The 16,382-nt window shown below is 40.6% G+C and overlaps 2 long non-coding RNA genes across 2 annotated transcripts in view; one reads left to right on the forward strand and one right to left on the reverse strand.

Annotated features, from left to right (window-relative positions):
* Positions 9,880-13,519, reverse strand: LOC110392782. Its single transcript, XR_002434619.1, has 2 exons — positions 12,213-13,519; positions 9,880-10,987 (listed from the first exon to the last, which is right to left on the reverse strand). It is a non-coding gene; the product is annotated as an uncharacterized LOC110392782 (long non-coding RNA).
* Positions 15,007-16,382, forward strand: part of LOC110392711 — a 28,828-nt gene continuing 27,452 nt past the window's right edge. Inside the window, exon 1 of the long non-coding RNA XR_002434579.1 lies at positions 15,007-15,315. This is a non-coding gene — a long non-coding RNA (uncharacterized LOC110392711). The remainder of the gene's footprint in view (positions 15,316-16,382) is intronic.

Below are 16,382 nucleotides of genomic sequence, written 5' to 3' on the forward strand. Positions count from 1 at the left end.
GGCGATGGAGCGTGGGATGAGAAAAGAAATGCGCCTTCTCCCCGCGGGGCAGCTGCTTCGGGGACGGCGGGCACCCCGCACACCCACTGCTGGCCGGGGCCGTCAGGCGGTGCTCAGCTGCGGGCACGGCGGCTCCGCGGGACACGGTTGCGGCTCTTGGCTCCCCCTCGGCCCTCTCGTTTGAGGGCCGGGGTCTCGCAGGCCGTTGTGCTGCCCACGTGAGCCAGGCCCTGGGGAGCTCGAGCACCTCGGCTGCCTACATCGTGTCACACCGGCTCAGCGCTTTCCCCCCGTCTGGGACACAGCACGGCCCGGATGGGGCAGCCAGGCTCCCCTCGAGCGGAGCTTCGCCCGTCCACACAGCCACATTGGGCCCCATCGCTTCGGACCCCACCGGGGCGCCCGCGGCTCGCGGGCTCTGCCGGGCAGGGTCACAGCCGCCTGGCAGCGCATCGCTCGGCTGACGAAGCGCCGGACCGCGCCGCGACGGCGCGAGGCTGAGGCGGCACGGCCGTGAGCACCGCAGAACGTTCCAGAGCGCATCGGCCCGGAGAAGGATGGGGGGGGGGGGGAGACGCGGAGGCAAGGGGCGGAGCGTGGCCGAGCACGCGCAGGAGGCGCGGGGCTGAAAATTTTCCATCCCGCAGTTCCCCCCCCCCCCCAACCCCCATCCGGGCGTGACATCACCCCACCGCGAACGCTCCCCCCCCACCCCCGGGGGAGGCGGGCGGGAGCTCTGCGCTGCGGCGCCTTCCCGCGCGGCACGCCTCCCCTCCTGCGGAAGCGCGGTGCCGCTGGAGCGCGTCAGCCGCTGCCTTGGGCGAGGGGCTCTCTGCGGGGGGGGGGGGCGTGAGGCGCCGTGGGGCTGAGCTCGCCCCCGCCCTCCCCCCCGTCCGCTTTGGTGCCTCGGGGTCGGGTTTCCGCAGCTCTCGAGGTGCGCGTGGCCGTGCGGTGCTGCGCCCGGAGCAGCTCTGTGACAGCGGGCTGAGGGCGCCGCGCGGCTCCGGCGGTGCGCTGTGCTGTGCTGTGCTGTCAGCGGGGGGTGCGTGGCTGCTGGGGCGTGCACCCCTGTGAAGTGCTGGTGGGCGTTTGTCAGTCAGCGCCGTTCTGGAGGCCTTAGCTGTTGCGCAGAACTGCAGCTTGCACCGCAGAGGTCAGGCTGACCCACTTGTTGTGGTTTCTGCTGGTTCCTCAAAACATTCCTTGTGTTTTGGGCACGGTAACTTGGAGATACCGATGGCAGCGTCCTTCTGAAGGATGGCTCGGTGTGAATCCCATAAGCACAGAGATGTAAAGCAGTTGCTGTGAGCAGTACTGTTGATTGGATTTTTTTTTAAAGTTAAATCCTGATTTTATGTCTTTATAGACAAGTGTTGGATTTTTTTTTCCAAAACTGTCCTCATATTAACCCAAAACAGCATGATAAGATTTCTTTCCTCATTTATGAGAATAAAAACTGTTCCAATACATTTAGAAAAACGGCACTTTCTGAACCTAATGGCCCCATTATTGGGGAGGTCAGTGTGTGGCATATGGAGTGCTCTCCGCACTGCGCTGCGATATTGTTAGGTAGTTCAAATGGTCCACTTTTTCAAGCGGTTTTAAGTAATGGCTCACTGATTGAATTACAATTTTCCTGACTGTAATTACCAAAAATGTACTTGGCAAAACATACATACAGTGTGTTTCATCCAGTTTTGAAATACATTTTGCAATCAGAATAATAAAAGTTAATATTCATCAGTTCCTCCCACCATAGTTTAAGCAATTCGTTTGTTTTCATTGGGACATTGCTTTTCTCTCTCCCCTTTTCCCATCGTTCTTATGTTCTTTTCCTCTTCCCTTTCAGCCCCCTTACCCTTTATCCATCCGTATGCTTTCATCTCTGTACCTTCCTTTTTCTTTTTTAACATTTTTTACTTTTTGTTCTTTTGTGTGTGCCTACTCATTACAAACTTCCTTAAAAAGTTTGAGCTCTAAGGATAGCTAAGAAGGAAGTCTTTGCACAACATATTTCTGTATTTACTTGGGTACAGCATTATGGGTGATTTGTCTCATTCTGAATATGCTGGTTGGGTTCCCCCTGCTCTCATAATCATTTTGGGGTGAGTCTTTGCACTTTCAAAACAATGCAAAACCAGATGAACAAAGTAAGACATGGAATTGTAAGGATGTTGTAAGAGAAGCTACAATGTCATCGTTAGCTAGGTGCCAAAGAAATTGAGTTAGCTGCAGTTATATAGGTAGAAATGGAGTTTCCAGTATGTTACACAGGAGTGCCGTGGGTTCTTCTGTAGATGGAGAAGTACATGCTTTACATTTCCGTATTTCAGTTCACAGCTGTGTCTGCGCTGTAAGTTCACCTTGTGCTCTAATGCAGCCTAACTTTTTAGCCTGTGAACAGTTTTTTTTTTTTTTTTTTAAAATTGGGATGTTTGTTTTTATGTTTAGAAAAAGAAGTAGCTGGCAAATGTGATCTTTCTTTGGTCATGTTCTGGCCTTTATAGCATGGGAGGTTCTTGTTTTGTACTGTTTCTTCCTACATACATAAACAAACCTTGTAGAGTACTTCAAACTACCTGTAGCACATGCCAGTGGAGTAATTTATGTTTATGGTATGCATCAAAATGTTATGGGTTCTGTAATGTAAAAGTCAAGCCCATCCACATGGTTTTTAGATGATGCTTCCTACACTGCCCAAAGGATAACGAATGAAATATGTAATATGTCAAAACAACCTGCACTAGCAGCTACATAATATTCATTTTGCCCGTATCTCTTGTGAATAACACAAAATTTCTTATGCTGCGTTCTGCATCTGGTGAAATCCCGGAGGCTGTGGAAGGATCATAGTGCAGATAGTGGCGGAGGCCTGAGAGTTCTGTTGTGCCCTGAGTAGGGCACTGCACAGGGACCTCCCCGCATGGCAGACACAGTCTATCACAAGGAACCTGGAAGTGTGAGTGAGAGGGGAGAACACAGGATTCACAGTTTTGCTGCGTAGACTCAGTGGTCCACAAAGATGCAGGTGGGGCTTAAGATTCCATTTTCCTCCCAGCCAGTTTGGTTCATTCTTACCTCACATTGACTGCCTGTGGCATGCAATTAATGAAATTATAGGTTCTGATTATATGCTTTCTCAAACAAAACTTCCACTGAAGCCAAGAGGAATTACTAGTGTGTAAGGAATGCAGTATTGCATATCCTGCCTCTTGGGCTTTGTGATGGTGAGTTGGAGCTACATATTAAACTTGGTTTAAGCTCTAATTTTTTTCCCTCTGTATTTATCCTAGCCTAGTTTCAGTTTTGCAATATGAAAACAACAAAAACACTATGTTAAGAACATAAACAACAGCTTTAAAAAAAAAAAGTACATTTACTATAATTATAACATGGATTTAAACAAAAAATAGGGAGAGATTCTGAATCTGAGTTTTAAAGCCATCTGATTATGCTGCTACACTGCAGTAAATTCAAAACAGTGGGTGCTGCATATGATGATGTGTACTGCTACTCATCCACAAGAAATTGTCAGCCTTAAATGGACATTGCCAACTAACTGCTATAAAAATAATTTTTGCTCTATGTTTTTAGCTCTGTAACATTTCTAGGGGGGGGTTAAAAATAGCCTTTCTTTATCAATCCTGACTCATCTTTTCCACTCAGCAAACACTGATTCTTTTTTTTTCTGTGTAAAATTAACATGAATTTTAAAGTAAATCTTCTTTTCCCCCATTTCTTCCTCTCTCTCTCTTTTTTTTCAGTATGAATCTTGAAATATTTTGGGAATGGTATTTGCTAATTAACTGAAACCATCATTTTCTATAAGCCATCCCACATATTTTTGTTTAGACCCTTATGGGAATAGAAGCTACTATTTTTGTTCTTTTACTATTTGCTGGTGGCAGAGAGTATGACTTAAAGACATACATTTAGATTCCCAGAGATGTTTTCACCATAATTACAGCAGTCTGTACATTTGTCTCACTCACTCTGTCAGCAGATCTTTGAGTGTATTACCAACTAAATAATGCTTGAGATCTTGGAAAAGTCACTTGCATTTTTGCGGATCCCTTAAAAATAGTGTGAGTTTCAGAAATTTGGCTGAGTTCTCCAGGCAAGGCCCTGTGCAAGAGCCGTGTTCAGCAGGGAACAAAACCGTGTTAGTTGTGCAGTTAAGATGTTTTTGCACTTCACTCATTAGTGTAAGTGTGGACACACTGATGGGGCAAAAAAAAAGCAAGCTAAGGCAGATCAGTAAGCAGTGTACAGTGATGGAAGACTGAGCCCCAGCGAACCAGCAAGATCAGCTCCACGCTTAGTGTTTCTTGCCAAAAATAAAAGTAAACCATGTTTTAATTGAATCTCCATTCTGTAAATATGAGTGTGAAAATGTATGCAATCTCCTTTTTTTTTAAAAAAAAATTATTTTTGGGAAAATCGTTGGCATTCCTAAATATTTTGAGGATTGGATCCTACTTTGTGGCAACAGTTGTTATCCACTGAACTTAAATTCCACTTTTCATCTACATCTATGCGAAGAACGGCTTTTAACAGTGTCACCTAAGGTTTGTCAAATCTGATACTTTGTCCTCGGCAGTGGCCCATAAAGGATTCTCTGTGACAGAAGCAGCATAAAAGGAGAGCCATGCAGTTTATTTTTTTTAGCAGTATTTAATGGTTTTTGATACTCATTTGTGTGAACTCATGCAGATGAGTGTTGAACTCATGCATAGTCTGGTATTTAGCATAGGCAGTGGCAAAGCTTGCTTACGCATTTACAAAAACTTCTTCCATTTGTTGATTTGAGATCCCCATGTTTTTCGCATTAAGAATTGTTTTTATGTATCTTTATTATACTTCACATAGTTGCCTTGCTTGAGGTCACAGAGTCAGTCCTTCAATCTATTTGAAACTTTTGTATCTTCAAGCTCCTATGGGTTCCTTGTTTTAGGTGGTATAGATATCTTCCCATTTGTTAAAGTTAATACTTAAACCTAGATTCTCTTGCAAAATGGCAGCAGGCAGATTTGATCTTTGCACTTTTTTTCTCTTCTGTGTTCAGTCTGATGTAATATTTTTGTTGTTGATCTGAATGTTCTAAGTTGGCTGGTGTCCACATGTAGACAACTTGTAGCTGTTTATTATTATATTTTGGAAAAAATCTTTATTTTTTTTTTTAAATGTGTGTGAGCAACATATGTAAACATTTTGAGTGTGGTAAGAAAAATAATTCTACTGAGTGCGGACAGTTTTTAAAAGAGCAAAATGCACATCTTCAGTTGTGTCAGAAATGGGTCAATTCCTGGCCAGAATGAGGAGTGGTTAGGTAAACCAGTTTATGCAGTCTCCCTTATATACAACAAAAAGAGAAATTAGTGGGAAAATGTTACATACACTCAACACTGTGGAAAGCAAATTTTTGTTTGTATACGTACTGAAGAATTTTGTTGTCTGTAAGGACGTTGCCCCTTCTGTTTATCACCCATGTGCAGAATGCTTTTACCGCTTATTTAGAAGCTGCTGAGTCACGATTTGCTGAATGACTGACCTCTGCTTCTGCTTGGAGCTGGTAGACCTCTGCTGTGTATCAGGCGAGGAGTGTCAACGCCCCTTACTTGGGAAACGAAAGCATGACACAGCATTAGAGCTGAGTTCATTGGAAATGCTATAAGCAGGAGAATGGAAATGCATTTATGCAGCAATGTAAAGTAAATCCAAATCTATCCTTTAAATCATTTACTGATAGTAATGACTCATTGTTATTGAAAGAGAATAATATAGTAGTGTTCATTCCTGTGTGCTGAGCTAACAGTTTTGCAGTGCAGTAGTTCATGGTGGATTTTGCCTGAATATTTAAATAGTGCTAAACCTGCGGGGTAGATGTTACTGTGCTGGCTATATTTTCTGAACAGAGAAAATATGTACATAACTACTGTGGCTAAGTCTAAATCTAGATAATTGTCAGTTTATGATACCAGTATATAATCTATATTGAATAGTTTGTGAGGCCACAATAAGCTACAAGAAACTGTAAGCATCAACTGCCTTTTCATAAATGTAGGAAGGTTTTACTATGGAGCCATAAAATATGTCCATTGCATTTGTTTGCCCTTCCTATACGATGTTTAAATTTGAATATGTAAGCATGTATGGACTGTGGAAAGCAGAATCTGGAGTCAATTTATGGAAATATCTACAGCTATTACTTACATTAAAATCTTTTAAATAGCTAGTTTATATAGCTGCTAGAAGCATAATTAGCCCATAAACAGCTTTGTACTTCACATTTTGTTTAGCCATTTACTTTCTTTGTAGAATGTATAGGTATAATCTTTTAACCGAGACTGAAACTTACCTTTGACCATTAAAGATTTTACTGTAGTTTGTCATATAAACCTTCCTCTTTTTGAGATTTATTGTACTCCTATGGTATGCAATAAACCTTTTTATGGATAAAAAGTTTTCTCGCTGCGTTCAGCAGGGAAACAGTGGTTGTTGCTGTGGAAGTGCTTATTACACTGTTCTTCTAATAGCCTTGTTCAGATTAAAACAAGAGTATGGCATGAACTTTAAGTAGTTTGTTTTTTTTTCTCAAAACCCGTGAGTACCTCAGTTAACCATAATACTGAGACGTCACTATATGGGGAAGTTAGTCATCTGAACAGCATCATGCAGTCCCCACATGTATGATCTTGTGCATGTAATAAAGCTTTTGCAGGACTAGACTTGATGGATTTTATGTTGCAGTATTTCTGATAGAATACAATTTGCTGAAATAATAGTACTGGAATATGATACGAGTTTTTGTTGTTGTTGTTGCTATACTATGAAATCTTCACTTTTCGTTGTGGTATGACATGAAAAAGTAGCTATAAGTTGTACAAATAATCTGGAGAATTTTTAAATATTGGACAGTCCTATAAATAACATGTATATAATGCATAATGTTCACTTGTGGTTTAACCTTTGATCTGTGCGCTTGTGAAACAGTCTACATACCTCACAACCACTCCAAACTAGGAAATGAAAAGTGTCTACATTGCAAACTCTTCTTTTTATTCCACATAAAGTATTCTTGCATGCATAGATAAGCACATGCAAACAAACGTAACAAGCAGGTGATCTTGACTGCTGTTTATGAGCAACAAGGCTACAGGAAGTAACGTAGCATGGAATCCCTTCACGAGGAATTAAATGTCATTTATGATATTGAGAAATATCATTCGGTAGATCCACAAATTAGTGTGGAAATAGATAATATTTTTAAAATGAGAAGCATGCTTTAATATAGATTTTTAGAGTTAATTATGGCTAGTGGATGCTATTATTAAGCACATTTTGTTCCTTTCTGTTCTGATTGCTAAGTTATTTTTAACATATTAGTTTACAGAACTCCTCAAGGTCATGATCTAAGTTGGTATAATTTTCTAACAAACAGCCCCAAAGGGAAAAGTCTCACAGAGAAATGCTATGATAATGTCAATGAGAATTTGGCTACAGGAGGCAGAATTTAAACAATAGTTATTATGTTGGTGTACTAGACATAGAATCATAGCATCATGGAATCACAGAATCAGAGAATGGCTTGGAGTGGAAGGGACCACAACCATTCCACCGCTTTATAAGTATTCTATAATATTTGATTATATGTATCAAATACCACTAGTTGTTGAATAGGAACTGAGACTTTCATTTTTACCTAAATGGACTTAGAAAATGTACAAATTTAGATTAAAAATAAATAAATATGGCTTTCTTTTCTCTTAAAGAAGACATGTAATGCAGCATCACAGTAGAGAGAATAACTGACTGGACAAAATCACACAAATAGAAAGTGAATCAAGAGTAACAGTATTGCCTTTCCACACCTATCCCTGTAGTTTCCTTAAGCGTAGGCAAGACATCTTTTGTTCCATTGTTCTTTGTGTGCTTTGCTTCTCTCTCTCTGCCTAATGTCCATGACCCATACACCTGAGGTCAGATTAATACCTTGCAAAAGCTTAATGACAGAAAAAAAGACTTCTCTGCAGTTTTTAATTTTATGCAAACTTTTGAAATTTACTTGTAATAAGGCTTTACAACAAAAAGAAAAAGACTAGAGGCAGAGAACTCATTAGAAGGAATTGCAGAGAGGCAAGAAACTCTTCAGAAAGGCCAATTCATCAATTATTCACTAAATTACCATCAGGAGCTCATCATGGGCCTTCTACAACAGTATTAACTAGGCTGACTTCTCGCCTGCATGTGTATTTTGTTGCTGATCAGTGGCACAAAACGATTGTATGCCATCTTCCCCAAAACTGAAGGATTGTTTTATGTAAGGGTACCTATGACTAGCACAGAGCTAGTTTGGCAGCTCTTTTTCCATTTTTTTTTTCTGATAGCTCTAGAAGTCTATGACAGCCAGGAGCTGTACATATCCCTCTGTCCTAGCAATCATTTACTGTTGTAACAAAATCCCTCAGAGCAGCTGGGTGGATGCACAAGGTGGGACTGGAGTGCTCACCTGGTGTGAGCTAGTGGCATGGGTTAGCATGCTGCTTGATATTCAGGTCCTGTGAGACACCTTTCAATGGATGCTGAGACCTGTTGTGTCTAATACCTCCTCCTTAGGCCTTGCTCGAGGCTCACAGGCCCCTGAGGGCACCAGCAGGCCTCAGCTACCCTGGCCAGTTTCACTGAGGGCCAGCACCCTGCTTGGTTAAGTGCAGATCCCGTTCTTGCTTGCACTATGGTGTAGGTGTATCTGCGTCCAGCTATTGCAGTGAGGTTTGCTGGCTGCCTTTTTGGCTGGACCTTGGACCTGCGTTACCGTCAGCTATGTCTCCAGCCCCTTCCTGGACAGACCTTGGATGTGTGTTACAGGTAGCCTTGTCCTCAGCTCCCTCCTCAGGAGCACCTGACTGCACTGCCTGGCTGCACTGTAGACCTGGTGCAATACCATGCTTGGGACTGTGAAAGAACTATGTTCCTATCACCATCCAGACCCTGTCTGCGTGCCACAGGACTGCCCTGTTGCTGGGGTTATCTCCTGGCACGTCCTCCCCTGTGGCACGCACAGGACTCAGTGAAACAATTGTGTTTCTAGGTAGCAGTGGCGCAACTAGTTCTGGCAGCACTGAGAACTTTCCTTTGTGGCTCATGGCGTCTAGTTTCATCCTTCTCTCAGGTGCGTGCAGAGCCATTTTGCTAATCTTATGTTTACAAGCTTCTGTAAAGTATTTAAAAAGAAAAATGGATCTGCCTCTTTTCTTAATACTTCCCAGCTCTTCTGAAAGCCTGGAAAGAGCATACCCTCAAATGGAGCCCACTCCCTGTGAACACGTTCATAGGCTCCTGACTTACATGACTCCTAGGAAAGAGGTCCAGCTTCATGGTACCCAGCTGGATCTTTTTTGACAACTTTCAGTACCTGTATCAGATGTAAATATTTTCTTTCTCAAAGTTACACCATTTAAGGACTCCTTTTAACACTGTGAGGAATTTTGTATTTACGAAATATTATGTTGGTTGTAGTTCAAGACATTCAGTAAGAATTTGGCCCCAGTCCTGTAATTAATAAAAGGAAGGTGTGGGAGAGTCTCTGCATAGAGTCACTACAAGCTTCCATGGGTAAACAAAATAGTTTACTACTGAGTACTACACTTTTTTTTTTTTTTTTTAATTTTAGCTTTAGTCTGAAGTTCTAGTTGCTTAGAAATCATGAGGAAGACAGTATTAGATTATGATGATCTCTGTTTGAACGCATAGCTTGGTTACTCTCTAGGTGAGTACCTAAATCCCATGTTCAGGGAACATCCCTTTCATTTTTAAGTATATCTATCTGATCTTTCCTAACCAGTATAAATCCAAAAGCTAGATGTGTGGAACAACAGGAACAATGGTAAGGTTTTATATTAGTTACAGAGTATAAAACATGCCAGCATATTTATTACAACATCTTATCTCAACGTTTCATATTTCTTATTATCAAATTACTTAAAAAGCAGTATTCTACCTCTATTAGTTTAAAGAAGGACTGTACAAATACAAGTATTTTGCAAAGCATGTAGGATTGTAGTGCTTTAGAATATTGCTTAATCTGGTTTCATGCTTCTGTACGTGCAGATACAGTCATACACACTGCCATGTGTAGATGATAACCCCCAAATGAGACCACATGATTATTACAAAAAATATTCCAGCAGTAGAAGTTACACATTTCCTTGTTATTATGTGCCCATGAAATGTATGAAGTTGATATAATGAATCTGTGACTCTTTATCAGAACTTATATGACTAATTCAGCCTTTTATCTATCTTTGGCTAATCATGCAAAAGCCAGGAATGGAGGAATGCTGAACTGGTAATATAATTGGTTGTGTAAATCTGAGTGGGTAGGCATCTGGATTTTCTTCAGTCAGTTCTTCGTAGCCACTGTCTTTGATGGTGTAATCCTTTTGAGCCAAGCATGGTCTTAGGTTCCAAACACACATTAATGCCATGATGAGAAACTTGTTGCAGAAAGGTTATGCTACCTTGAGGTGTTACTGCTCCCTCAGTCAAACTGGCAGTACCCATCATGTGAAGTTTCTTCATTGGTTTCAGCACAAAGTCAATAGATTTCAAAGTTATTTTTAAATAACCCAAGCTATTTTACATGAAATGCATGAAGAATGCTCATGTGTCTTTCATCAGCTCAGCTCTGGACGTAGTACATTTTGCTAAATTTGTGATCACAAACATCTGGTGGTTGATAACTATTCTTGCAGCTGGACTGAGTGCAGGTACATAGTGTGCTCTGCAGTGCAAAGGAGAGGAAGAGGAGAAGGAACACAGGATGGTGTGATCTCCACTTTTTTTAGCTTCATTCAGTGTGTCACTTGTAGTCCTGGATATCAGTGAGAGCAGTGGTTCCCTCAGGGACATGCGGACTTGAGGGTTGGTGCTCTAGATCACAGTCTCTCATTCCCAGTGCTGTGCTGAACATTTAAAACTTTTATTTCTGTTGAAATAATCAAATAAAAAATGTTGTCTTCTTTAAAACTAGTTAAGCTGCAATAGAGTGAAAGGTAATATTCTTATTTTTCTTCTGATATTTGAACTAGTGCTGCTTATGCTAGAGAAATTAGAGAGATGTAGGTAAAAGCTGTCAAACTTAAAAATTGTTGTTTCTATTTCTTATTTCTTATTTCTTATTTTCATTCGTTGCTTCAACCAGATATCTTTAATGCTGTGCTGTATAGGCAAAATAGTTTCAAAAGTGTCCTAACAAGCTGACATAGTGTTTCCTAATGATATATGCATTCTTAAGTATAGTATTTCACCATTTTCCAGGTCTTCAAGTAAAAAATTATGGGAGTGGAAAGTGATATTCTTGGCTTTCTATTTTAATAGATCTCCAATTTCCAATGGAACTGAAACACAAAGTAACTAAACTTTGATGATTCTGTGTTTTAGAGGTGATTATTTCTTCTTCTGGCCTATTCTGGTATATTATTGTGGAAGATATTCCACATTTCAGGTGGCATAAATACTGACTTTGAAATTTCAAGTTTATTTACGTGTGTAATGTTGCACAGAGACTTGTTCAACCAATTAGTTGTATATTCACTTTTGGTTCCTATACAGACAAAATCTGAAATTCTGTCTTGGGTAACTCTGGTTTGGTTGCTCTTTGTCTGTCTGTCCTTTAAATTTAATATTCTCCATTGTTTGACATCTCACATGCTTTCGTTTCAATGCCCAGCTCTCATCCTTTGGTGTAGAGAAAGCCACCCTTTTTTGTTGTTTAGTAAAATTATTTTGTATATTTTATTCTCTTACAGTTGTAACACATGAAATTACTGTGATTGTATGGTACTCTGTAGGTGTAAGGTAACAATGATATTAATTAGATGCAGGTGTTGACTAATGTCAATGGCTATCATATGATACAAGCTGTGCAAGGCAGAGTAAGACACTGAGGCAGATTCCCTGTTACTATAATATTACTGCCTGCATCTTATCAAATAATTTAGTCCAAACTATCTGTAGAATCCTTCCCCTAAGCTTAAAAAACAGATTATGCCTTAAATATTTGACACGAAACATTACTTTCTTTTCTCCTGCCAGCTTAGACAATGCCTGAAAAAAATAGCATCAGTGTTCTCAAGCAAAGGGATAATTTAATTCAAGCTGCAGTTAGAATTTATCAAGATTAAAAAAGAAAAAAAAAGGAGGGAGCCCACCTTGGAGTCCAGAGAGCAGATCATGGTTAGCTGGAAGCCTAAAGACTCCTTGCTGTTACTGCTGGGCTTAAAATAGTTAGAATAATTAATCTGTTCCATCTCAGTAGCTGCAATTATTAAGTTAGAAGAATGAATTAAATATTTTATTCTAAAATGTTGTATCTACAGAAAAAAGCAGTGCAATTTTGCTAAAGCCTGATCATCTGCTTTGTCATGAAGCAAGTCTTTATAAAAGTCTTTAGCATTCATTTACTTTAGTCTGGCAGTAACTCATTCATGAAGGTTCTGAATACTCATCTTGTTACTGTTTTTCTTCTATTCTAGAAAATACTTCTATTGATTCCCCAAAAGCTATTTTTCTGCTTTGTATCTTTTCTCTCAGTTGATGTAGAGGTGTTGGTTTTGGACTTCTATTTTTAACTTTAGAGGCAGTCATTTTTAATTGGAGAGCAGTAGATATACTGAAAAAAAACCACCCTCAAATGATGCAGACATGTCTGTATTTTGCTTCTGGAGAAATTCAAAGGTTTTTTGAACGTTGCATTAAAGAAGTCATGGTGAACAGACAGGGAAAATAGCCCTTGAAAAGTCAGCTTGTCCATCTTCTGCTCTCAAGGCGTATCTAAGGAGGCCCGATCCATTCTTGAAACAGATGTGTCTATCATATTCTCAGAAACTTCTTTCCAGCCTCTCCAAGGAATTGGTTCCATTAATTGCCCTCCTGATAGCAAGCTCTTCCTAATGTCTAACCTTATTCTCCCTGGTCGCAATTTTAGTCCACTTCAGTCTGTTCTTCCTGCTATAACCTTTAGACATTTGAAGCTCATTACCATGTTTCCCCACAGTGTTTTCACTTGTAGATGAACGGCCGGGTCGTTCCAATGTTTCCCAGGCTCAGAGAGCTCTACGCACTTTCCTCTGTGCTCTGTCCACTTGGTTCCTGGTGTTCCTGGAACTAATCCTTTAGACTGGACACGGTACTCCACTTGAACAAAGCCTTCCTATTGACACTTTTCCAGGACGATATTTGCTTTTCTTGCAACCTAGTGGCACTGCTGACGCATGTCTGGTGTGTGACCTCTGATCCCTTGTGTGGAACTGCTGCCCAATCAGTCCTTTCCCGTCTTGTATTTTGCTCAGTCAGTTACTCCCAAGTGCTGTATTTTGTGTTTCTCCTTAGTGAAAAGTTTAATGCCCACATGCACACCTACGTGCATTTCTGTAAAGTGTTCTCTTTGTTTCTTCAGCTCATCCTTCTGATTTCAAACCCTGCTGTCTCTGTAGGGTAGGACTTACAGCTTTTCCAAGCACTGCATCCTTTATCCTGATAGGAGCACTATCGATTCTATTATGCAAATCATTAACAAAAATACTGACAAATGCTAAATCTGGTAAGCACTGTACAATGTAGGGGGCATGGAATGTCCTGATCAATGACTCCTCATTACTGCAGCTTATAGGACAGTGTCAGTGGGGACAGAGCTATTCCACGAGATGCCAAGATTTGGCAGAGATGGGATGGGGTTGTGTCAAATCCCAGGCCTGGGAGCACTGAGCATGTTCCACAGCACTGCTGAGGGAAGTCCTCTTGAAGTCTAAAGCAGAAAAGCAATAACCTGAAATATCTGTGCCCTCCACACAACCAGGGGATTTGCATTTGCTGTGGTCTCTTCCTCTTTGTGTTTGTGAATATGAAAATCAGCCCTACACAATCTTACTTTGTTTTAATATTTTCTTAATTTAGACTGGTCCATGAAAAAAATTAAATTAAATTTTGCCTAGTGTCTCAAAAAATGTGAATTTTTAAGTTGAGGGAGAGGAAAAGAGTTTGGAGCTAGAAGGGAACAAACATTCAGGAACAGAGCTGTAGTGGTGGTCTGAGTACATGGGGGCATAGATCCATGGATAGCCACGGTGCATATATTCTTCTGTTCATGGAAAAAGTTGTTAATAACTTTGGAAAGAATGAAACTTCTTTCCCCCCTAACTTAAATGCTATCAATGGTATTTTACATTAAAAGACTACATTTTTCACAAAAAGATGATGACAAGGATTTTTTTTCATTTCTCTCAGGACTCTTCTGTGAAAATGACCCGATATTTGGGTTTCACACAAGTTTTTCAAAATCTCATGTGTTTTAAATGAATGTTTCTATTATAGTTATTTTTTCAGTAGCTTGCAATAAACAGATATTTTATGAGTGGTCTTTTGATAACATGAAAAGTGCTTTTCTTTCCTACAACTTACTGTAAAATCTTTCCTTATCCAAACATGTAATGATGATGAATTTGCTGTTCTTGATAACAATGATTGCACTCTTTTCCAAGGCCAGATATGAAAAACATAGTTTGAGCTGCACTGACATTATACTTTCTGTTATTTAGCTCAGCAGATGAAAAAATAAAGATCCACGAACAAACATTTTAGAACTTTGTGCCTGTGTACCCTTGAAATTAGCTGCAAAAATAATTCAGACTTACTATGTTTTAAGTATAGTAAAGCATGATTTTTGAGGCCAACTTACTCTTCTGTAAGAACTTGTAGGAGTACTTGCCTATTTAATGCAAGGAAAGTTACCAAATACTACACCTGATATGTATTAGGATTCTAAATTATAGCCCTGCACTTCATTTGAAAGGAGTAAGGCAAGGAAAAATAACATTAAAGAATGATATGCCAGCCAGGTAATTTTCCCTTAAGATATAAATGATTCAGAGAGGCTGATTCTTGATACTGTGTTACTAAGTCATCAGCAATGCAGCCTTATATAAAGAAATGTTTTGTTTTCTATTGCTTAATGTAGTTGTTGACTGAGTGACGCTGCATTATATCAGCACAATATAAACAGAATCATGTCCATAGTAACTCACACATTGGAGTAATTGATAGGTGATTTTTGCTTCTGAAGAGGTCCAGCTCTGGTGCAGCCAGATTTTAAGAAAATGGATCAGGATTTAGCTCAGTACAAGACCAGCTCAAAAGAGAGCATGAAGTTACCTAATCAGTAACGCATGGCCAGAACTGAAACATATTTATTGAAAAAAGAGTTGGAGAAATACAAGATGAGAAGATAAGGCAGTGCTCTCGTCATGGTTTACTGAGGTATGGAAATGTGCATCCTAAGAGACTAACTTGCCCCATAATTGTGCAACTCTCATTCCAAGTTGGTATTTTTAATTTCAAGGAGTACTGTCATTTGAAATGAAAAGCTGAAACATAAAGAGGTATTTTTAATTTTTGCACTTTACAATGTGTAAACAAAACTTCAAAATTTACTTAGAAAAAGGAAAAGAAAAAAGATGATTTCTTTTTGTTCTTTTACTTCCAAATCCAGATACAGCCTGGGCTAGGGCGCTCTTGAATTGTCTTGTCTAGCTTGCTCTTGAGTAACAGATGCTGTTGACTGACTGAAAATAATCACAGAATCACAGAATTGTAGGGGCTGGAAGGGACGTCTAGAGGTCTTTGAGTTCAACCCCCCTGCAAAGCAGGTACCCTACAGCAGGTTGCACAGGTAGGTGTCCAGGCGGGTCTTGAACTCCAGAGAAGGAGACACAACCTCCCTGGGCAGCCTGTTCCAGTGCTCTGTCACCCTCACTGTGAAGAAGTTCTTTTGCATCTTGGTGCGGAACTTCCTATGCTCAAGCTTATGGCCGTTTCCCCTTGTCTTGTCCCTGCAGATCACTGAAAAGAGGTTGGCCATGTCTCTTTGACTCCCACACTTAAGATATTTATAAACATTAATAATTAATTAATATAAATATTTGTTCAGGAGGCTGGTAGGAAGGGTCCCTTGGGATTTGGTCCTGGAAGGTAAAGGGGTCCAGGAAGGCTGGTTGCTCCTCAGGAAGGAAGTCCTGAAGGCGCAGGAACAGGCTGTCCCCCTGAGCCGCAAGATGAGCCGGCGGGGAAGGAGACCGGCGTGGATGAACAGGGAGCTTTTCCTGAGGCTCCAGGAGAAAAAGAGAATCTACCTCCTGTGGAAGACAGGACAGGTAACTCAGGGAGAGTACAAAGAGGTTGCCAGGATGTGCAGGGAGAAAATTAGAAAGGCAAAGGCCCAGCTCGAATTAAGCTTGGCTGCTGGGATTAAACTGAACAAGAAACTCTTTTACAAATATATTAACAGTAAGAGGAGGACCAAGGAGAATCTCCGTTCTTTACTGGAT

Source organism: Numida meleagris, chromosome 1, assembly GCF_002078875.1.
Source record: "Numida meleagris isolate 19003 breed g44 Domestic line chromosome 1, NumMel1.0, whole genome shotgun sequence".
Lineage (NCBI taxonomy): Eukaryota > Metazoa > Chordata > Aves > Galliformes > Numididae > Numida > Numida meleagris.